At 45.6% G+C, this 23,594-nt stretch overlaps 1 protein-coding gene across 3 annotated transcripts in view; it reads right to left on the reverse strand.

The window, feature by feature from the left end:
* The window catches only part of ZNF407 (zinc finger protein 407), a 519,604-nt gene that overhangs the window by 103,565 nt on the left and 392,445 nt on the right, over positions 1 to 23,594 (reverse strand). The gene's annotated exons all lie outside the window — the stretch shown is intronic.

A 23,594-nucleotide genomic window follows, 5' to 3' on the forward strand; every position in this document is an offset into this window, starting at 1 on the left:
TGCAGGCCAGTAACCGTCAGTAGCAGTCATCGCCTAACCCAAAGGGAAAATCTTGTTTCTAATGTCCAAATATTAGCTACAGTGTATTTGTTTATTCGACAAAAAGAATGAAAGCTCTGCATATTAAATTTATAAATAAGCCCTGGATAAACACAGCTCTACGAGTTTCACCTTCGGTGTCGGGCGCTAGGCTGTGGGCAAAGGCGGCTGGCCCGCCAGGCGTGGTCCCCCGGGAGGCCTGTGGGCGGAGCCCCGCGCGCCCAGCCCAGATGCAGGGGCTCCGCCGCCGCCGCCGCCGGGGCTCAGAGGCGGCGGACAGGCCAGAACTTAGTGCGCAGCCGCGTCAGCCACGAGTGCGGATGCCGCTCTGTCGCTGTGACGTTTGGCCAAGCGCCTGGCATGCAGCCACCATTCAGCAAAGACGCGTTTGTTGAATGACTTAAACATCGTGTAAGGTGAGAAGCACTACAGCAGAGAATAAACACACTCAGGCCCACAGCCCGCCGGAGGGAAAGGAATATTCAAGCTCTCCCTTGGGGCTGCGAAGGGGAAGAGCCTGGAGACAGAGCAGCCGAGGGCCAAGCAGAGGTGAGTCTGGGGGGCCGGGGGATTGGGCTGGGCTGGCTTTTAGGGGATTAGATAGCTCGGCCCCCGCCAGGCTCTCCGGGCCTCTTCTGACAGGAGGCAGTAAGGCATCTGGACCACAGTCTGTGGAGAGAAGACACCTGTTGAATGTTTTTAAGCAGGAAAGTAAAACGAGCGCATCTGTTTTAGAACTGTGACAGAGGGTACAGCATTTATTATCATAAATACTAGCCCCAAATTCCTCTTAGTGAAAACACTGTGACTGTTTCAGAAAATGCAGAGATAAGCCCTTGGGACAAGGGCATATGCAAAATGCAGGGGTCAGGAGAGCCCAGAGGAGGGCAGGACTGGAGAGAGAGCGCCTGCAGGCTGCTGGCCTCAGCCCGACGGTCGGTCCCATCAGACAGCAACTGTCCCTCTCAGTCTGCATCTGTAGTCTGGACATGTACAGGAAGGCAGAGCAGCCCTGAGAGGCCTGCGGCTGCCGCCACACTGAGAGTTTCAAGCCCATCTTACAGATCCCGGGGCTGCAGGCCTGAGCTGGTCTCCCGTTACAAAAAGGAGGCTCTGGCCGCAGAACCCAGGGTGGAAGAGGAAGGATGCGGGCAGGGTGAGAGGCAGGGGCGGGTGCTGAGGACGGCACGATGTGTGCACACCTGGCCCCCAGTGCCACCTGTGACACAGGCGATGCTTGTTTAATAACTCGACGGGGAAAGTATGAGTGAAAATTGTTGTCTCTGTTTTCATAAAAAAGACAGAGTTTAAACAGAGTTCCTATTTTCTCCCTTAAGTCCTTAATTTTCTATCAGTTTCTTATTACCGCCTCCTTCCCTCCTAAGAGAATGATCTCTAAATGATCTATAGTATTTATCTCAATGGCAACCACTTTTTAAAAATATTCCACTTTACTCTCCCTCATGTAGGTCCTTTTTTTAAAAAAAGCACACTTTACCCTTACCAAAGGAGAAAAAAGGATGAAGAATTATTAGATGATTATTGCGAACATCGCTTAAACACAAGACAACGATTTTGCTTACGGTGTTGGTGCCAGTCTGTAAGAAAGCGTTTCTTTCAATACAGAGTCCACTTTAAGCAAAGACCCAGACAAGGCCTGCCTTTCAGCGGGTACAGCATCTCAGGCAGGAACCACAGAAGCTGTTAAATCATATTTACCAAGAGGACACAGCGGGCTCTCATCCAGACTGTAGGCAGTGGTCCCAGATTGCGAATCATGTGTGAAGTTATAAAAATGCAAACTCCCGGCCCATTCTGTGTATGCTGGGACGTTTCATGTTCTGTGTCCACAGGTTCACAGGTCAGAAGTCTCAGGAAGTCAAGCCACTGCATCCCCCTTAACTCTTGAGGCCAGAGGGAGCCTCCCACTCGGTCGGGGTGAGGGAGCCACGGGGTCTCCCGGGGCCCTGTGCTGCGGGGTCAGCGGGGGCAAAGCTTGGGGTGCGTCCTCGGGACTGATTTTCTGTCCACCGTGTACTTTCAGCCTTGAGGCTCTGATTCCCAGTGAGGAAGTGAAATGTATAAGTAATCCATTTTTGTAAGCAAAGATTAGGAACGATTAACATTTATTCTTTCTCAGAGAGCTCTCTATAGTGTGAATCTTAGAAAGCTCATGGAACCACAGACTCTGCGGTCAGGAAAAGACCTGTGGGTCAATGGGACCACCTCCAGGAGCAGAAAATCCTGTTTGCTCAGTCAGAGAATGCGGAACACTGGGCCCAGCAGACGCTGCTCGGGGCTGCGCGGACAGCGGCGGGTGAACCAGGCCCAGCTGTGCCCTTACCAACCAAGCCAACATAAACCATCTTTTTTTTTTTTTTTTTTTTTTTTTGCTGCAGCATGTGGGATCTTAGTTCCCCATCCAGGGATCGAACCCATGCGCCCTGCAGTGGAAGCTCGGAGTCTTAACCACTGAATCGCCAGGGAAGTCCCTACCATCACATCTTAAAAGTTGTTCAAACCTTCCCAGAGGACAGTCCCAAATGTCGCCGATTCCAGCTAAATGATCTCCCTGACTATGGCTTTCTCTTGTTTACCCTCCTAGGAAAGGGGGGGACAATGGGGACCACGCAAGCAGGCTCCCAGCCCGCTCTGACTGAGGTGTTCCGTGGCAAGCAGCCACCGAGCACCCACTGCGGGGTGCCAGGCGGTCGATGGCACAGGGCAGCAGTCCCCACACTGGGAATCCTGCCCCAGGGGCTCTGCAGACTGGCCCAAGGTTATGTGAGCGGATGGAGAGTTTTAGGGACTCAGCCCAGTGTGTCTAAACTCACCTGCCCAGGGATGTGCCTGCCTTAGAGATATCCCCTCCACCTCCCCGTGACCCTCTGCTTTACAAAAGGAAAACATACCCTTCACCATGGGACCCTCAGGAGGGTCAGAGTTCAGAAGATAAGCATGAGATCAGGTTAAACCACTCAGACCCTAGAAGAAAAGGGCTGAATCACCTGTGGTCCGTATGCTTTAACCTAATCGTGTGGGCATTTTCTGAACTCTCTCTCGTCAAAGAGGTCAGAACGAGGCTCAGCGTAGAAGTAGAAGGCCTGCCCGATGGGTGAGGCGCTCCGCAGGCTCTGAGTTCACCCCTCCACATAGGCCTGGGTCTCCCCTGGTGGGTGTCGCCATCTCTGCTCAAGTTGCCACCTGCTGGGACCCCAAGAGCTCCTGCCTACCATACTTGCCAACGTCTTCCTCTGCTACGCCTGCAACTCCTCCCCTTCCCTCTACTTTTCTGCCGTGGATGGAACGTTCCCCGTGCCTTCGTTACACTCTGAACCTGATCCAGTTCGTTTCTGCCCATTCTCTAAATCCAAGGTCATTCTCAGTTTAGAGTTTGGGAGAAAAAAGGAAATATGGATACAAAACATAAAGAAGGCAGCCTTCAAATCACCCTCCCCCGTCCCTAACCGATCACTGCCCTTACATTAGAAGAGGAGGAACTACTGTAGCTGGGAGAGAACAAACGCCCTGCTCTTTGGTATTCTCTGAGGCAGACGCTACAGCCTTCAGTCCAGGCAATTCCCTTCTTCAGTCTGCAACTGGACGCGAAACCTCTTGGCTGTAGAATTATCCTCTGAATCCCGTGCAGCACTGATAATTATGCCATTCTGAACTACTTACTGACTGTATTTGAATCCGGAGGTGGGTTAAGCCACTTCCAGACCATTAAGTGAACTACGTGGGTAAATACTGCTGCCGCTATGGGGTGTGACAAAGCTCGACAACATCTTCACCTCGGCTCAGCCCGAGCCCAGTGAGCCCATCGCGGTTCATAAATGTGAGTGCAGGTCTATCTTTGATTCAGCAATTTAATAACTTCGAGTGCTGTCGGTACTGCTTTGAAAAATAGCACCTATAAAATGTAACAGCCTCAATCAGATTGAAAAAGATTCACCCACTGAAGACTCTTCCATTTCGCCCATAATGAATTAATGTTGAGCTATGTAGAAGTTCAAGTGTCATTTAAACTAATGTGAATCTCTTCTGTAACTTTACATTCTGACCGGGCTATGACCAAGAATTTACTGGGCACATCAACTTCAATTTTTGAGATCTTTCTAGTAAATATGAACTGTAATGCTCACTAATGCAAATGGCCAAATGGATACAATACCTGGAACACAGCAAGTTTGTACAGATTTTATCCTTAACTGCTTAGTCACTGTTACTGCTCCAAAATTGCGCAAATCTTTAATGAAGCACGATAATCAACATGTTATTTATATTACACTTGACAGTTTTCAAAGACAACGTGGGATTTCAGTATGCTAATAGTAGCTAATCAAATAATGTGTCTAAATCAGTCTTTTTTGGATCTGTTTCCAATAGGACAATAAGTAGCTTTGTGTAGAAGGTGCAAATGCAGGTAAAATGCAGCCTTATGCCTGTGTATGAAATCCCAACTCACTGCTTGTTTGCTTTCTTTCATGAGTACAGAGGTATTTTACTGCCTTCCCATAGCTCAACGCATTGAAAGTTTACAACTCGGTTGAAATGAAAAGAGTTCTTTTCGGGGGGGCGCGGTTTGAGGACCTGTTTTCAGGGCGGTGCTTTCTAATTAGGCTCACTTCTCCACAAGATTATTGTGGAGCTCAGTTCCTTCTCACCTGTCCCCTTTGAAGAGAACATCTCCAGAGCTGAAAACACAAGCTCCGTCACGCAGGAGTGGAGGGGTTAAGCTGCAGACTCACGCTCCCCCGAACCGCGCTAATGGCTCTGTTCTGCTGTCTGCCGAGCTGCTGGGAAGCTACAGATAGGGTTTAGTACCTGACTACTTCCTTTTTGTGTGTGTGTGTTATTCTTTCGTTACTGTCATCATTTTTTCTCACAGAATAAATACCTTATGCTTTTGTTAAGCTTACATTTAATTAAAATGTACAGAATTTGTGCAGTAAACTCAAATGAAACAAATAAAACAAGGCCCCCTCTCTTGAAGGCATACGTTGTGAATGAAAAATGTCATTACAGACTAAAAAATTTTGCAGTAAACAGGGCCTACAGAGAGAAGTTTCCCCTGTAATGACATCCATAAAATACACAAATGGCACTTTTAGCACCATCCTGAATATGGCATTTTCTGTGCTCTATACACAATCTAAATGGTTTGATCACGGAGCATAATACTCCATTGGGTTTATAGAACAATCAATGTTCCATAAAATGATGTATTTGCCCAATAGGAGGCTCAGCAGTCACTGGTGTATGACACCGCAGGACAGAGGCCGGGCTCCTCGGCGGCGCGCACGCGGGCTGCACACCTCCGCTCACCCACCTCAACGGCTTCATCTCATCTGTGTCAAGTAATTTGTTGAAGACTCAGCTTGGCTTAAAAAAAAACTTGTAATAAAAATTCATAGAGTTTTCAGGAGAATGAAAGCTGATGACAATAGAAAGGTCACATTGTGTCGCCACTAAAGGGGTCAAAGGTCATGAGCAGTTCTAAAACCGAAAGTAGATTTCATGCATCGCCTAGCAGATAAAGATGGCATTAAAAGGACTTGTGTGGCTGAAATGTCGACGGCGCCAGGGAAGCCTGTGCTAATATCCGATGTGAGCCACTCTGCTGCCACCAGCCAGCATTTATTTTACATTTCTAAGCTACTCCTGAAACGGTATTACATGTTTATACACTGCTAGGTTACGTCTCAGACACCGTGTGTGTTTTAGATTTTATATTTAGGGAGCGTCCTAAGCTTGAAAACGCTAGGCTGCCTCACCGTCATAATTAAAGCACCTCGAATATGACGCAAGTAAAAAAGTAATGCCTTTTAGATAAAAATTGGGGGCACACATGACACTGTGATTCTTAAGCCACATACAATTTTCCGCAACTTCAGTTTTAAGATGTAATTTTAACAAGAATGTTACAAAATCACACTTAATGTCTATTAAAATGAAATAATATTAACAGATTAGGCTAATAAATTAGAGCCGTATTTTAACGTCACAAAAGCTTCTAAGTTTCTCAAGTGAAAGCAGGAAAAATGACAAAATTCAATGAAATATAACCTTTTAGAAATTTCCAAGCAGGGAATAAATTATTCTTATAATGGCAGTCACCAACAGTATAGCCAGTCAAATTGATGTCAATAACTGCTCTATAATGTATTCATTTTTTGGACAATAATAATAACCGGTATTCCGGTATTCCTGCAGGAAGCCCCCCACGAGCGCCCCCTGCAGCCCAGGCTTGAAGAAGTGCCCGATACTCCCCACACAGAATGCTCTGCACCCTGGCATCCCTGCAGAAAACCCCGACCAAGTCGTTCAGGAAAGACGATCACACCCTGGCATCCCTGCAGAAAACCCCGACCAAGTCGTTCAGGAAAGACGATCACAGCCAGTGTGGTCCAGGATCATAGTGGGCTGTGGGCCAAAATGACAATTTCACCATCTTTTTCTTTTTTTTTTTGAGAGGTAAGAAAGGACGGTCAGTACCTTACGTCTATTATTTTCAAGGGTTAGAAGTGCATTCTGGTCAATGTTAATAAAATTCACACACAAATAAGAAATACTGAGGTTACTGGAGACACAAAATTAAAATTATCTTCCGATTTTGGCATGCTTGTTAAATGTGGTGGCTATACCAGTGAGATTTATTTCAGGGCACAGGCCTGTGCTGGTCATTCTGAAACCTACACTGCTGTGCACTGGCCTAAGGATGTGTTAAATACACGACAACCTGATAAACAATTTTGGTAAGTATCTGCTTTATGCCACAAATAAGCACAACGGTCTGTGTTAGAGAGTTATAGTAAAAGTCATTGCTCTGTCCTTAATTTCATGAAGGCCATTATGTTATAAGAAGAGATGAGGAAAACCATTTTTCTGTGAAAAATTAGCTGAAGTCCACATCATTTCTGAGAAGCTTTCACATAGGTTCAAACATATAGTTTTATAAGACACCCTGTGCGATTTTTACTGAAGGAAGATGTACAGTAAGGCAGGACCCAGATTTAGGTAACAAAAGCCTTAGTCCTTTTTCCCTCAATTATCACTAGTAGTACACTTAGGACTGGTAGTGATCAAAGATAACCAGATAAGACCCCTGAAAGAAATTCTAAGATATCCAGGAAAAACCAAGAATAAACTTAATGTCAAGTTGGAAATGCAGAACCGGCCAGGTTTCTAACTTTGTGTGGAGGGTCTCCACGGGCCTCGGTATTTCCACGGGCACTGAAGAGTGGCAAAGAGTAAAAGACAATATTTTACCTTTAAAGTCACAAACCCTAAGAAATTCTGTATTATATCAGACCCTTGGGTATATATTATCACTCCCCTGCATGAAGATCTAATGGGAATCACACACACAAATCTCACTCAGGAAGATGGGTCCTTTAAGGTCACCTTGACAGGCTCCTGGGGACGGTGCCGCGGGGACGGCACGTGAACTGTTTCTCTGCCCCTGCCAAGGCCTGTCCATCAGGGTGTGACCACAGAACTTCGGAAATTTGACTCGTGACAGAAATAGTGTCATCATGCTTCACGATTGTGACAAAACGGGACTAAAGTTAGAAGGTAAGGTGCCCTGATCTCGTCATTTACCCACAAAGAGCACTTTTTAAAACAGCCAGTTGGTTTACTAGCAGAAAGCGCTCAGATGCCTTGAACAAGCTAGGGAGGGCGGGGGCTGTGTGTGTCGGTGCACTTGGCATCCTGCATTCATTCTGGGGGTCACAGTGGGCCCTGGCCACCATGGGGGAGCCCATCTGGGACACTCGTGGGCTTCCCCAGCACGTGGCTCTCACCCTGTGCCTCTGACCTCACCTGTCTTGTGCTCGTGGTACCAGCTGATGAAGGGTAAACTGCGCCCCACACGCTTGCATTTGGGGAGCTTGGGGGCTTGAATAAGCAGTGGAATTTTAGGCCAGCAGCATTTCTGAAGGCCTTCGAAGACTCCAGATAAACAGCAGCCCTGTCTGTTTACTGCAAGGCTGCCTCCGTTTGACTTAAAGATGTTAACTTAGACTAGCACTGACATTCTTTTTGGAGTTACGGAATCAGAAAATTAGGAAGCCCAACAATCTTTTCCTAAATGTCCTCTGACCGCTTATAAACTCCCCACACAGATAATGCAATATTAGGAGACAAGGCCTAGTTTTCAAAAGTTGTAACTGTTACGCGCACTTAAGAGGTAAAATTATGCAACTAAGAAGCCCAGCCAAGCCGTTAGTGGGCCTCCGCTAACAAGGCTGACTTCACAGGCCAACAGCAGATTAAACTGGCCTCCCTTGTTTCTCTGGCAAACCCTATAAAAAAATCACATTCCCTTTTGGAGGCAGGTTCAGATTTCCCGTGTTTCATAGTATCTTCCTATCTTTGCTGAGGAAATGAGAGGTAGCTGACGTCTGTCTCCATCGTAGACACTTTTGTATGAAGGTAAAAAGCAAACCACTCCTCAGTCACAGCACAGAGGCGCCATTAAAATCAAATTTACAGTACGCGGGACCTGCAGCCGGGCAGAGCTCACTGTTAGTACTTTAACCATCGGCAGGGCTTCCGGAGGCCCCGCATCTGCTCACGGCCGAGCGGCGGCAGCGCCGGCACACTCAGAAAGATGCGCGCTTCTTCTCCACGTACTACACAAATCATCCGCTCTGGGCACGCGGCTGCTGCCTTCCCGTTAGGCTGCTGTGGGAGAGGGCGCCCTGAGCATCTCGTGGCTGCGACCTGCCTCTGAGGATGGGCTCTGACGACAGCAGACACCCTGAGTCTGGAGAGCAAGAACACGAGGCGCCGGCGCCCAGGTGTGGGCGGCAGGTGCCGAGGAAGGTCCGGCAGTGAGGACCTGACCACTGAGCTCTGAGACAAGCAGAGTCAACGCTGACTCGAGTCCGTGAAAGCTCGAGTGAGCAGTGGTTGCAGGCCTGTCCTTCCCGGGGTCCACCAGGCTGACTCGGGGGCGCTGGGTGCTGTCCTGGTCTAAGGCTGGCCCACCCGGCACTCGGCCTTCTCTGCAGTGAGGACGGGACAGAGGCAGGGTCGGGGTGGGGAGACTACTGGTCAAGGTGGAAAACAATGGTATATTTTCTTCTGAGCCGGTGAATTCTACCATCTTTATTTTGAACATCTTCCTAAATACCTAAGTTAAACTCCTCTGTTAAAATTGCAGAATATTTATATGCCTGGGATAACAAACGTTAAAACTGATTTAAAAATATCAAACAGAAGACAAATTTTGAGGCTTGAACCCTCGCTTTGAAATGAGTGGAATGAATGAAAATAAACTTACAAATTGAAACACTGGCTGAAACACCAGCAGTTGAAATCTCAGGTCCATGACATGGACATGCCAGGCGCCAGCAGCTGCCCCGCTCCTGCTGGGCGGTACTCCCGAGGGGCAGGGACGGGTCAGGGACCCTTTGAAAGCACAGGGCAGCTGAGTGGATGGGTGCACGGTGGGACGCCAGCACCGCAGCAGGACACGTAGCTGCTGTCACGTGTCTAGAGGTGGCGCTTTGTGCCCCGGGGTCTCAGCAGTGGCGCACGGCACCTGTAAAGTCCTCCAGCAAATCTCCCTGGTGCAGGTTCTGAACCAGGGTTCCTATCCAGTGAGGCGAGAGTCCCGCCAGGGGAACAGGGATGCGCACAGCAGCACACGATTCCTTCGGTGCATCCAGAGGAGAACCTGAAAACCATCTCTCTGAAACATCACTGGTTCGCTAAGGGGCTCAAAGGCTTTGTTAAGCGGGCAGCCCTGTTTAAGGAGAGTTCGAGGTTGCTCTCCGATTGGCAGACACACGGCCACCAGACAAACGATGTCGGGGACCTAACACCAATCCCTAACAGGCATTTCTCAAAAAGCTCTAGGGTGAGTATACTTTCAGCACAATTTCCACATCATTACGAACTGAATTGGACAGCGAGAAATCATCTCCCAAATAACAGACCTGGGCATTGAAAGATGCTGAGTCATCACAGGAAGATGGGCGATTACTCACCCTTGATTTTACCAGGACAGCAAGGCACAGCCGAGCAGGTGAAAGCCTTCAAGAGAATTCAAACCCAGCGAGGAAACACAGTGTTCCGTGGTAAATTCTCACTTATCCACTAAGACTAATCCTTAAATCTCTAGGTATTCTAAGGCTTTAGTTCCACTTATATTACTAACTTAAATTTGCTGGATGTTCCAATTCAGGAACTTGGGTATTTCAGATCATTTTCTTAATTATTTATTCAACAATATTATTAATATAAATATTAACGTTGAGGCTAAATTCCTGTATTTAATCCCTTACATCAGTAAGGCAAACGTGAACTTTTTAAGGAATGAATAATCTATTTGAAGATACTGGTATGACAGATAATTACAATAAATAAAATATAAAGTAACTAGATAACATACAAATAGCTATGCCTTCAAAGAAAGAAGAACTCACTTGGCCTAGGCTAGGGATCAGGAAAGTACTCACTGACACCTGGGTCTTGAAGGCTGAGTAGGAATTTGTCGGGAAGTGAAAGAAACAGTGGTGAGAATCCCACGCCATTCTAAGCATACATCAAAGCCAGCCAGTGGTGTGGCTTGGCTACAAAATCTTAGCATGGCGGGACGACAGAGGGACAGAGTGAAACGGCGGGCCTCGTCAGATCCTGCAGGGCCCAAGCGTGTGACTTTGGGTATCTGATGGTGACAGGAGGGCACTGAAGAAAGTGAAGCAAGGAAGTGACATGATCGCATCTGTGTTCTTGGGAACGAGTCGTGCTGAGACTGCAGGACTGTGCCTAGCAAAGGTGTTCAACGCGAGGGGCCTCATCTGGAGGCCTCGCAGGGGCCGAGGTGCAGGAGACGAATAAGAGAGGAGGGCAGGGCACGTGCGAAGTTTCAGTGGGGACAGAAAATGGGGAGGGCCTGGGGGGGGCCTGGACAGACCCGTCAAAGGGAGCTGCGGCTTGCACGTCTCTGCTGCTCATTCCTGCACACAAGCTGTGACCCTGTGCTCGCTCCCCTGCTCCTTTTCTGTTCAGCTCTGCTTCCTCCCCCCGAACATCCACCTAGCGTGGGAAGGGACCTCGAGGCTCCGTGTTGCGCCAGCGCCTTGCCCGACAGCACCAGGGGTTTCCACACCTGCTGGTGGAGCAGATGAAGCAGATGAGGGCCGGGAGGGCAGGGCCCCCATGGGGGCAGGAGGGCGGGCGGGCACTGGGCTGCAGGACGGGAGCGCCCCCCCCACGTGATCAGCCTGTGAGCACCTTTGTGGGCCGGGGATCACACGGGGTGGGCCGGGCTCGGAATGGACTGAAGGAGGTGGCAAGGAAGAGAAGGCAGCGGTGGCCGTGGGGCAGAGGTGGAAGGTTCACGTGGAACAGCCCCGGGCTTTCCCTGTGGACTCTGCCCTCGTACGGAGCACAGCGCCCCTCTGCTTCAGTTCACATCCTGAGCCGCTCCCCCTCCCCTCGCCACTGTCTGGGCCGCAAGGTCCCCAGACAAGGACCAGGTCCCGGGTGCTTTCTGACCCTCCAGCAAGTGGTGCACTGCGCCGCTATGGGGGACGCGGGGCATTCGGGACGGCAGGGGCAACTGTTTCCACTTTGACTTCAAGGAAATCAGTCAAGCAAGAACTTAAACACTGTCTCTTGTAACAGCAGAAAAGCCTGAGACTCCAGTTCCTGCTCCCTGAGCCTGGACGGAGGCTGCTCAGGACACAGAGCCGCGGGGCTGTCCGTGTGACGCTGGCCCGGCAGCTCTGCCCATCACAGCATTTTAACGTGTTTCCGTCCTCGGCCAGGTACTAGTTAACTCACCCCCTTAGACTGCAGCTTAATGACTGGGAGCGTGAGAGCAGAGATCAGTAAAATGTAAGTCAAGGGGGAAAGCGCTATGATAGGAGTTCTGCAAATCCGCCTCAGATGGACTTCCAGAATGGTTCCTGTATTCATTTGATCAGGATTCTTATATAGCACATAAAGATACCTCTACTACGTTAAAAGCCAATTAAAAAGGGGGAATATTACATCCATATACGTACAATATCATATCCCAAAGGGAAAGAAAACATATCAATTTAATTTTTCAAGAATAATGACTCTGCACAGGCAAAATATGTTATTTGCAAATAAGTGCTTGCAAATAGCAGGCTCTCTTATCTTGTCATTTCAAAGCAAAGCAAACATTTTAAACGTAATTATAAAAATGTATGAAAATACTCCAGTTGATTTTTTTTAAAAGGCAGAAAATGTCAAGGATTCCAGCATCAGCTCAAGAGTGCAGCTCTCAGTTTAGAAGTCAAGCTGAGAATCAGACTCCCGTGGGAGAACCAAGTACCTAGTTGCTTATTTTTTGGCATCGTGCTTTGGGCCAAGGGAAAGGTTGGGCTTGGCTGGCAACTGCACGTTTGGCTGCTACCAGCATCGAGATGGGGGCCCCAAATAACGAGGGGTGACCTCCCCCAGGCAGCGCGTGGGAGGCTGAAAGGAGATCTCAGTTAGGGAAAGAGACCGAGGGCACACTGGTGACTGCAGAAGAGTCAGAGCCAGAGCGACGACTAGGCAGTCAAGACCCTGGGTCTCGGAAGGCGAGAGAGAAGAGGGCGATCAACCGTGTGAAAGGTCAGAAAGAAACACCATCAAGACTGGAAGTAGGTCTCCGATAGGTAATGTGTTGCCAGGAAGACCACGGGATTTATCCCCCAACCTGAATACTGCTGAGAGAAACAAGGGCAGTGATTGGTCAGAACACGAAACAGGGGGCGCAGGCCTCACACCGTTGTAGATAAACCAGGACATATGTTGGCCTAGGTTCCATGACTAACATGGTACAACGATCCTGGCGTTTTTCCTTTAGAGCACATTGGTACTGAGTTATGAATACCCACACACAGTATTAATCGGAATACAACACTACCTGATTAGTGGCTTCATTAATAGAAAGGAGAAAAGGAAGGTATTCAAAACTTGGAATAACATTTACAGAAATATGGAAATTCATACGTTTTCCTTCACCTCTATTCACTATTAAACGTCACGAAGTGTTTTTCTGAACAAAAATGTCCCACTCTTTCTTGGCATCGCAAGACAATCAGAATGACAGTACTGAATTAATTCCTCATTTGCTGGCTGAAAGAAACTCGAAGCTGAATTGCCAAAGGGCAGACTAGAGAGAGTGACACCATACATCTCAGCTTTTATATATGTCCATTTGATGACTGTGCTTGTATATCTGTATTATCTTGCTGGTCTAACAGCTGTTGTCTTACTTCATTTACAGAGTGCCAAGGTATCTATTAGCAGTAACTAAGCTGTGAAAAGTATTACTAAATAACTGGAATTCTTAATAGAAATTCCAGGAAGTCCAGTGGATAAATCACAGACATAAAATGAAGGAAAAAATACCTCCTAGGAAAGGTTCCATTAAATGCGCCTTAGAAAAGCTGGCCCCTGACTGCAGCCCGCCCAGGGGCCAGGATGCTCCCACAGGAGCCGCCCCTGGACCTCCTGCGCTGTGCCTCCAGCGTTGGAAAATCCAGCCTCACCTGCTTTTTTTTCAGGTGCTTTGAGTACCTTCTGTTGTCTGGGCCTCCCTCTTACTAGTGACTCCTACTGGCTGGAACAAACACTGTTTGCTTTTTCTGCTCTTATTTTTGACACTGTCCTGCTAGTGATTAAACAACCACAGATCAACCTTGTATGCCAGTTTTCCCTATCCAACAGACAAACAACTCCGAAAATTATAACTTAGCCAGCCCATCTCACTGAGCTTGGTTCTTTCTTAAAAATACACTTTTATTGTTCAATTTTTGGTTTTATTGTCCCACTTTTTGAATTTATTTATGTGTAGAATCAGAATACTAAACATTCTAACTGATATACTCAAAATTAGCTTGACTTTTGGATACAGCCTAGAGAAGGCTTCATTCCTTTTCAATCTACAAAGAAAATGTCATGAACATAACTTATCTGGCCCAAACTTAGCTTGGACATACTGAAAGTCAGAGGGCAAGGGGCATTTGGGAGGAAAACACCAAATCCCAATAAGAGACTTTTTGGCTTGAACCTTCACAGAACATGTGGATCTAGAGAGAGGAAGTTTTTTTTTTATTAGGCTTAAATTCAACACTATGAAAAGAAAATATCAAGGAAGAGAGGCCGTTAGCGCACGGACTCTGCACGGCCATTCAGAGCGGCTGAGCCAAAGGCGGTGCTCCCCGTCCTGCATGTGGCAGATCCCGGGACTTGACCGCTGGGGACAGGCCTCCGCGGGGCTGACGGCCACAGTCTGGCTGCGGACTGGCTCGGCTTTCTATCTACTGGATGATGAGTGCATTTAACTTACGTATCAGAACGATGAAACCTTTCCCCCGGAACACCCAAATATGAGACAGACGGGAAGTGAAGCCGTGCGGGCCGAGTGGGCAGAGGGCTCCAGAGCTGCTCAGCGTCCTATCTGCCTTTCTGAGAAGGCCCGGGCCTCTCGGTACCTCGTTTAAAACCCATCGGGGGCTTCCCTGGTGGCGCAGTGGTTGAGAATCTGCCTGCCAATGCAGGGGACACGGGTTCGAGCCCTGGTCTGGGAAGATCCCACATGCCGCGGAGCAACTAGGCCCGTGAGCCACAACTACTGAGCCTGCGCGTCTGGAGCCTGTGCTCCGCAACAAGAGAGGCCGCGATAGTGAGAGGCCCGCGCACCGCGATGAAGAGTGGCCCCCGCTCGCCGCAACTGGAGAAAGCCCTCGCACAGAAACGAAGACCCAACGCAGCCATAAATAAATAAATAAAAAACAAAAAACAAAAAACAAACAAAAAAACCCCATCAGGTCAGATGCTCTCAGTTTCTCCTCGCTGGAGAGTTCTGCGATTCCAGGATAACGCCGGTACTCTCGGGGACAGCCGATCAACCTGACCCCCACCACTGTCTAGTCTACAGAAAACATCATCTAATCATTGGTCTCATATCGTTACCTTTAAAAAATGAGGTGGTGTAGTCAGGTCCTTTCCTGTTAAGATATGAATAATAAACATTCTCTTAAATATCTTAACACACCTCCACCTCCACAATACAGTAGCTGACTGTGTTATTTAGATTTGGAAATTAATGGGCTGATGGTAGCATTACAGCTCAAGTGGATTTACAGTCATCGTATTTGGCCCAGTGTGATTTCAAATAAGAATGACTTCTGACTGTTTGAGTGGAAATTCAGAAACATTATAAGAAGCCATGTTAAAACTGGCTGGTTCGTCACATGCAAACACTGCGCATTAAGATGGGAAATTCCCATTCATGAAGATAATGAAAATGGACATCAGTATAATAAAATACCAGGTTTACAGACTCGGAGACCTACATAAGCAGTAGATTTGCTCCTTCTACTTAAAAGCATGTTCGTCCAACCCCACCCCCATTCATATTTGATCTGCAGTCCAAAAACAAAGCCCTGTTAGCACAAAACCTCACAAAATGACTCAAGATTCTCGACATTAAAGTTTCCATTTTTTAAAAAGAAGAGGGTGCAGGGGTGACAAGTATTATAGCCGAGAACAAGCAGTGCAGCAAAGAAAGCAGCAGATCAATGGATGCCCCCCAACTCTGGCACTCATGAAACAGCCACATGAATAGCACCGCGGAGAACAAAAGACGATGATGATAAAATTGGTGCTTTTGTTTTATAAGGCTGGCACAGACGGGCCTGGCAGCCTTCATGTTTCATTTTCATGAAACTTCAGCCACATTTCCAGGGCAACATTTCCACTGTTTGCAGGCGAAGGGTCCCTGTGCAGGAGGCCAATGGCTTGCCAATGATTTTGCTGAATGCCCCAACTTAAGCCAGAAAAAGGAATTCAAACACTCAGATAGGTTGAGTACTGATAATCCTATATAACAATGTAAACTGAATGATTTAGTTATTAACATGCATTTTAATTAAAATGAGTAACTTTTAATTCCCAGTTAGACATAAAACTTTCTGTTGAGATGATCATAGCTACACATTTTACACGCATACATACATTTTTCCTGATCTAGCTGAAAAAAACGGTCAGTCCTCATTCAGACACATATTGCTGATACTGCATTCTTTTACTTTACAATAATATCCTAGAAGAAAGTCTTTGCTACAGTGGAATTTGCACCAGTATGTTTAGCCTGAGTTGACTGCAGCAGTAACTAGGGTAAGAACCCAGAAGACTCTGATATACTAAAACATCTTTAGTCTTGGCCCAAAACATTAGGTATGTGGTGATCTTTAGTAGAAAGTAAGAAATTTTAAACAACACCACAGGTACAATAAGTGATACTTCCCCCCCCCCCCCAAAACCAATCAAATATCATATGGTTTTAGTCATATCTGGCATATTTATATAATTTACTCACAATAAAATATACAACTAACACATTTATTTCATGCCACCTAGCTTAAACATATCAATGAAAATCTCATTTGTCACTACCAATTGTCACGTTTTAGAAAAAGGCCATACATATGAGATAGGAACAAGGCTATTTTAAACTCAGACCCACTTCCTCATCAGAAGGATTTCTGAGGGTTGTTCCTAATACTGGAAGAATAGGAAAGGAAGACACAACACCAGCAAACTCTAAGCCAAACAAACCAAACCAGTTTGAACAAAGCCTAAGGTAACAGGATCTGTGAACAATATGGAATCTTCTAGTGGCTTCTTGAAGTCAAAGCCAGAGCTATCAAGGAATCTAGTTCTAGAGGCTTTGTCTCCTTATAAAAACAAAACAAAAAACCCTTTCATGAAATTTTATGTAAACAAGTTAATTTTGTGCGCTTGTTCAAAGGGCAAGACATACTTTCCCTAAAATGCTACTACATATTCCTAAAAACTGATCTAATGCCACTTCCGTGAATTATGAAAACTTTCTGTAAAGGTTCTAAGGATGTCAGAAAAGGCCAACTGCTCTCATCGACTAGAACATTTTCAGTAGTGTTTTATATTTTGGCCCCAAAGATCAAAATCTTATGCTGACCATATTTCCATATCTCTCAGTACCTTTTTACAGAAGCATAGAGGAGACACCAAAGGTTGAAAGTAATCAAAATAATTCACAACTGCTTAGCACCTCTTAATGTCCAAAATAAACCTAGCAGTTTAGCAAATTTAAAAATTCTGTCATTGATTACTAAATCAGCTGGCTCCCTGCAAATATTTCTCTGTACTAATCTTCAAGTATATATACTTAGTTGGCGGTTGGAGTCACATCAAGATGCAGGGCACTTGACCTGGCAAGTTACTCATTTTAACCAACAGCTTAGATAGAGCCACAGGGGCAGCTTATCAAACTTGACCACAGTAGAATGTTACGGCTGCCACGGAAGGGAACCCCATCTTCGGCCACTTTAAGAAAACACAGTACTTGCAAAGGAGAGCACTGCATTCAGTGCCAGGAACTGTGTTTTAATGGAGGGGCACAGACTGCCCCACGTCACACACATGGAGGTGACGCAGGAGGCAAAGGCTCCCTGTCCAGAAACCTCACCATAGGAACAAAGGAGGGAGGGAGGGAGGGATTGAGCAGGCTGCCTTGGCAAATCTAGATTTGGTGGGTGGAATTAAGGACATAAAAACAGTCTGCAAGTATCTGGCAAGCTGCCATGTAGAAGAGGGATTGCACATCCCCGTGTAGCTCTCTCATCATGAGAATTTTCTAAAAATTAGAGCAATTCACTCATGGATAGACACGTGGAAAGATGCTCAACATCACTAGTCACTAGGAAAATGCCAATTAAAACCACACGAGATACCACTACACACTGACTAGAAGGGCTAAAGTTAAAAAGACTGATAACACCAAGTGCTGGTGAGGATGTGGAGCAACGGGAACTCCCACACGTTGTGAGTGGGAATGCGAAATGGTGCAGCCACCATGGGAACCAGTTAGGCAATTTCTCAACACACGACCTCGAAATCCCGTTCCTAAGGAAATGAAAGCACATGTCCACACAAAGACCTGTGCCCAAATGTTTACAGTACCTGTACTCATTATCACCCACAACTGGAAACAATCTAAATGTCCATCAACAGGAGAACAGAAAAGCACACTGTGGTATATTCATACAATGGAATAATGCTCAGTAATAAAACAAATGGCTGCTGGGTGCAACAACAGGAATCTCATTTGTGTGACATTCTGGAAAAGACACTACTACAGGGACAGCCAAGAACTGGGTGTTGGGTGAAGACAGTTACCATAAAGGGACACCAGGAGACATCAGGGGTGATGGAAATGCTCTATAACTTGACTGTGGCAATGGTTACATGACTGCACACATTGGTCAAAACTCATCCAGCTGCAAACCTAAAAAGGATTAAATTTACTGTTTGTAAACTGAACCTCAGTTGTTTTTTTTTAAAGTCAATGCTCTACATATAGACACTTGAGTTCCTTGTCACGAAAGTTCTTGAGCAGCATCCAGATGATTTCCTGTCACAGGGGTTACGGGCCATGTTCCTGCATTCAGTGGCCAATTGATCATTTTGCATCTAAGGAACTTAGGAGTCGATAGTTATACACCACCATGACTTTCTCTTCCTTTCTTTTCTTTTCACCATGACTTTTCTTTTCCTCAAACATCTCCAGTTGTTTAGAGCAACTCAAAGGCTTATTTTTAGCAGCTGAAAACAAATCTGCTCTGTCCAGTGTCATCTTTATTTTCTACAGACAATGCAAATCCTATGGTTCATATAACCTTTTGAAGTCTAACAATTACAAAAATCATTAGGCTGAATTATCATTTACTTTTTTTTTTTATCTTATCGATGATACAGAAATGGGCAAGGCTAATTCAAAGGGCAATGAATATTCACAGACGCCAAATATGTATAAGTTAGATACCTAAAAAGAGGAGATGCAAATTATCTAAGGCTGAAGATGGACTCTTATCAGGAAGGCTTAGTGTTATGTCTGTAGGAGATACCAGGAAGTTTCCCCTGCTATTTGTATTGACATTTGTGAATGTATGTTACACTCTATTTAATTAAGGAAAGGCCATATCTTAAGTGAATGTGGCTTTATATAAAAATGGGGGTGTGACTATCTACCATACGGCTGTAACTGTGGTCAATTAACATTGTTTTTTATTTTCCATTTATCCTTTATTTAGTTACACTAGTACTGAATATTGGCTTTCTGCTTCGTTTCGTTGTTGTTTCGTTTGTTTGTTTGTTTTTGGTATGCTCCAGTGGAAGCCATATGTGAGAGACCCACGGTGCTCCCTCACCAGCCCTGAGTGATCTCATGGTTACCGTGACAGTGTGAGAAGAATGCCAAGCTGTTGCTAGTTTAGATGGATTTGTGTGTGCGTAGAAAGCATGAGAGTGAGTGCGCTCCAATATTGCTAAAGAAAGGGGGGAAATCCCACGGCTGTTCCAATGGTCATTAGGGGCTTCTCTTTTATACTAATAATACTGATGACCACTTACAAACATGATGAGGCTTTTTTCAATCTGGCCACACCGCTATCTTTTCCTTAATTATGTGATTTTAGGTAGACTTCAAGACTCAGGTAGCTCCAGATTAAAATCCAGGCTTGGCTACTGACTAGCTACATGTGCCGAGACAGCTTATTTAACCTTTCTAAGCTTCAGTTTCTGTCTTTAGAATGGGGTAACGGCAGCTTGCAGGGTATTTTAAGTATTGGGAACAGTGTGCAAAGCACCAGGTAGCACATGCTGGGCCTGCAGTGCTTCATACATGGTGGACACCCTTGTTCCTGATTCCTTCCAGAACTGCTGACTTCAGAAGTCATTATCGCTTCTGAAAAAAACCTCCTATACCATGGGTCTGACCCAATATTCGTAACAGTGCTTGGTGGTACCACACATGGAGCTATGCTGCGCCCCACGTGCTCTGCCACGGCAGCTTTCAAAGCTGCTTTTCACAAGTTCGGATGGTGTTCGGAAGGCTGTGTATTAGAAAGAGCGTAAAAGATTTAATGAATTTGCAGTTAACTGCAGCAGCATCAGTATTGGTTGATCTAAATAGTGCATGTTTTGGGAGAAGCATTATGCAGCAGAACTTTGTGTTCTGATTGGCAAAGAGGGTGGGGCTATTTGCAGACTATTAAATGCACGTCCTCAGCGACAAGTTACTGATGAGTTTATGGTATTTAATGGTTTATCTTGTGGTTGAAACCAAATACAGGCAACTCCTGACCCCAAAACTAAGGTACTATGTGAAGTGGTACTGTGAACTCAGAACAACTGACAAGGTAGGAAGGATACACCTACCTTGGATGTAAACCCAACCGATGAGATTTAAAGGAAGGTAGTCTTTCACCCCATTTTGAATAAAGATCAATACCCATAATCTTTTTTTCTTAACATACGAAACATGGGGAATCAGTTCATAACCATTCAGTTTAAATAAGGTTTTTTAAAAAAATGTGATTGTTCCCTACCAATGAGTATCCAATGTCCAGGATCCAGGATCCAACACCCTACTCCCACTCCAGCCCGGACTTCAGGTTTTGAGGAAGGCAACACACAGCACGGTGCTCAGGCCTCCTCTGGTTGGTAAGGGCAGCCCCCCGGTACAAGAGCTGCTTCACCCCAGTTCACGTGAGCTACCTGAGGGATGAAACACAGTACGGAATTTGGGGAGCAGAGGTCAATGAATGACAAGTGTGGAAAAGGGGCCACTGCTTACAGGAAGTTAAAGGCCCAACGTTCCAACTGAAGTGACCACAGAGAGGAGGCCCACTGGACGCCTGTGCCTCCGAGTCGTGGCCCCCAAATTTAACTGTACACAACTCACTCATCGTGGCTTGAAACAACAGATTCAGTTCATGAGAAACCTGAGATTTAACCCAAAACATTTCCCTGGGGACATGTAGGAAATCGAGCCTTTTCTTTATGACTATGATTTTGAAACTGTAACCTGCATCAACTCAAACTACCATCAAATGCCTGAAATCAATTGTCAAGTAAGACTCTCTCCATAATGGTTTAAAAAAAAAAAAAGGAAAAAAAAGAAAAGAAACAGGAAGAAACCTTGGCACCTCTGTTTGGAAACTGGTTAAGAGATAATGTGCAAAACTCAAAACTTCAAGTATTCATAAGATTTAAAAAAAAAACATTTAAAACAAATGATTTGACAGCTGCAAATGCAGGATAACACCTAGCTGAATTATAGAAACAGTGTGGATAATTACTTTTTTCAAACGTAGGGCTCTGTGGACCAAGGTCCTGTCTGAAGGTCCCTGCAGCACAGTTCCCGTGCAGTAATACAAATCCCGTCGTCACACCGCCCTAAGTCTCTTCATCATCTGCACATCAGTAAGAGTGATGAGAGGCGTCCCATGATTCCAGCAGTCTCCCTTTGAAGGATCCACACGTTAATTACTGCACTAATTATGGTTTTTTGAATAACTAACTGAAGTAAGCAGCCTATGGGAGGTACAGGCATAAACCTAAGACTGAGAAAATACTAGTTACTGAATCATCAGTGTAAACTGACACATCGAACAGGTTTAAAAGAAGTGGAAGCAGTAGATTTTAAAAGACAAGCATCTTCAATAATTAGGGCTCCGTAAAGCAAAAAGAAATGTTATTTCTTAATGGCAAGTGCATTTAAACTGTTATCTAAAGATCTGAAGGTAAGCCTGCTTAATTCACTGCTTCTTCTTTTGTTATTAGAAAAACATAATTGTTCCAAATAATTAGCACTAGAGTACATCACAAGCTGACAACAAAATTATAGAAATCTTCATATTCAGAACCCTCTAGCTGGCTATTAGGAACAGTTTCTGATCATAACCCATTAGTTGAAGTGCTGTGAGTTTTTGATTGCCACCAAATAACCTCAGATATCTGCCTAAGTGAACAGCCCCTATTTATTCAGAGTTTTCTTGACAGTAAAAATTGCTTAGGGTTTTACAGCTGCCACACAAAAGAACGGTATTCGATGTGTGCACTTGGAAGATCAGGTGATACAATAATTGAAACATGGATTTTAAATACACTTTTAACTCCTAAGTACCTAAGTGAAAACCTGAAAAGACACTTTTCGGTTTTTAACAGCGGTGCCACTCTGTTTCTTAGAAAGGAGAATGGCCCCATTTCAGTTTCTGCAATGTCCATGTTAATTTTTTTTTCTTTTGTCTTGCATAGTACTTCTTTCTTTTATACAATATCCCTTTAATTCTTAAGTTCTCTTTAACACTTAACTGACAGAGACAACATTTCAATTTTTTATTATTGAAAAACATTTCCCCATTTGTGAACAATGTTGGGTGTATACTTTGGCTTCTTACTAATCATTTTAAACCAGCTAACTAGCGTTCTGGGGGGCAGAGGAAAAGAAATAAAGGGGCACAGTGCAGCTGTGGCGACAGTCAACCGGATTACCTGCTTGCCAGAAAAGGCTGAACCAACCTCCTGGGGGGAAACCCAGACACTCTGGAGAAGCTTCTGCTCTGCTGGCTGCCCAGCCAGCTGCCGGGGAGGCTTACTGGTGACGGAGCATGCAGCCAGTGAAGATGTGCTGGGATGACCCGGTAATTCTGTCACCGGTAATGCCATTTGAAGTTACTCTGGAAATTCTTCTACGCTAACAGTTTAGCTGATAAACCCACGAAGCTTTATGTTTTATCCCACGAGGGATAACTTTGATTACTCTGGTAATTAATGATGTTGGAGAGTAATATGGGTTTTCTGTTAAGATTTGAGTTGGAAGTTAATTAGTCTTCACGTTATGATTTGCTGATTAATTATGGATATTTAGTTATAAAGACAGATGTTAATTATTAATCTCAAAAAAATCATCTAGTGTAATTAACTAAAACTTTGACATCAGTTAAAATTCCCAGTGAGTATAACTTCTAAGATTATCAATTACCGGGAAGGGCAACGAGCACGTGCCCTGCGGCGGGACACGTGCCCTGCGGCGGGACGCGTCCTCTGCTCCCGGAGAACGTGCTGGACCCGCACGGTCGCGGACAGCTTTGCCAGGCCCCCGCGCAGAGCTGAGCTGTGTGTGTCAGGCTGCAGGTCTCCGTCTTCATGGTAGGTTCTCACAGTGTGAAAGACCTTGTCTCCGAACAACGTGCTACAAGAGAAATCCAGCCCGCGCACTGCCTTGAGGCATGGTCCGATCACGCCTTAGCCTTCGAGCAGCAACGTGCCCTTGAGATGGACGGGCTCCGTCAGCTCTGTCAGACCCCGAGTGAAGCTCACCGTCGCTGCAGATAGCTTTATTTTCCGCAGCAGCAGCAGCAGCAGCTTTTGCAACTATCAAGAAAATATTGCGGCGCAAGCACTAATTACTGTTCTAATTCACATAACTTTAAATCACCTTGGTAGTTAAAATTTTTTTTTTTCCTCTTCATCTTTTCCCCCTCATCTGTCAGCAACACAATCTCTGTTACCAAAAAGGGGAGGGCGACGTGATCAAGGAAAAGGGTTAGACCGAAAAGCATCATGGGCACATCCCTGTCCCGGAATTTCCCCCGAAACACATTCTCTGAACAGGGATCTGTTTACATTATCTCCAGACCATCTTGACAATATTTATTCTCTATTTACCTAAATGAGGCAATACG

The sequence above is a fragment of the Balaenoptera physalus genome (assembly GCF_965194825.1).
Source record: "Balaenoptera physalus genome assembly, chromosome: 12".
NCBI classification, from domain to species: Eukaryota; Metazoa; Chordata; class Mammalia; order Artiodactyla; family Balaenopteridae; genus Balaenoptera; species Balaenoptera physalus.